Source organism: Grammomys surdaster, unplaced genomic scaffold, assembly GCF_004785775.1.
Source record: "Grammomys surdaster isolate TR1022 unplaced genomic scaffold, NIH_TR_1.0 309084, whole genome shotgun sequence".
In the NCBI taxonomy this organism is placed as follows: Eukaryota; Metazoa; Chordata; class Mammalia; order Rodentia; family Muridae; genus Grammomys; species Grammomys surdaster.
The window spans coordinates 8,747-9,736 of record NW_021625945.1 but is presented as its reverse complement, the minus strand read 5'-3'; positions in this window follow the sequence as shown (position 1 = coordinate 9,736).

Genomic DNA, 990 nt, shown 5'->3' with positions numbered 1-990 from the left:
AGAGAGGACAGTTATAGGCGATCCCAAGGTTAGTTTCTTTGATTCTCGAATATGGAGTTCAGCAGCTGTTAAGGTACGAATACAAGGTGTCCATCCCTGGATGGTTAGATCTAGTCTTTTTAACAAGTATGCTACAGGTGCAAAAGATGGTCCCAGTTGGTGACCTAAGATTCCAAGGGCAAATCTCTCCTTTTCAGTTACATTGAGGGAAAAAGGATGAGTCAGGTCAGGGAGACATAAGGCTGGGGCCTTAAGGAGAGCCTGTTTGAGCCTTTGAAAGGGCTTAATAACAGGTTTGAGAAGAGGCTCATGGGTGGGGCCTAACACTGCTTCATATAAAAGGCAAGAAAGTAGGGAAAAGGAAGGAACCCAGGAACACAAAAAGCTAGCCATTCCTAGGAAAGATACAATCTCTTCCTCTGTAGAAGGAACAGTTAGAGACTAAATAAGAGTCTTTCTATCTAAGGTAATAGCCTTGTGGGTTGGAGTAATTGTTAGCCCCAAATAGGTGACCTGAGGAATGGACAGTTGGACTTTAGATGATGAGACCCTGTAGCCTCAACTGGAAAGGAAGAGCAGAGGTGTCAGCTTGGCTAATCTCTAGAGAGGGGCTTCAGAGAAGGACATCATCTATGTAAAGTACAATCTCAGATCTAGGGAGAGATAAAGAGAGCAAGTCAGAAGCCAGGGCCTGGCCAAATAGGTGTGGGCTGTCCCAGAATCCCTGAGGTAGAACAGTCCAGGTAAGTTGGGTAGAAAAGTGGGTTTCATGATCTGTCCAGGTAAAGGCAAATATGTCCTGTGACTGGGCGTCTAGAGCAATAGAGAAAAATGCATCCTTGAGATCTAGGACTGAAAAAATGAGAAGTCCCTGAGGGGATAGTAGAGAGAAGCGTATAAGGGTTAGCTACAACAGGATGGAGGGGAACCACTGCAGAGTTAATGCATCTGAGGTCCTGAACCAGTCTATAGGTACCATTATGTTTCTTA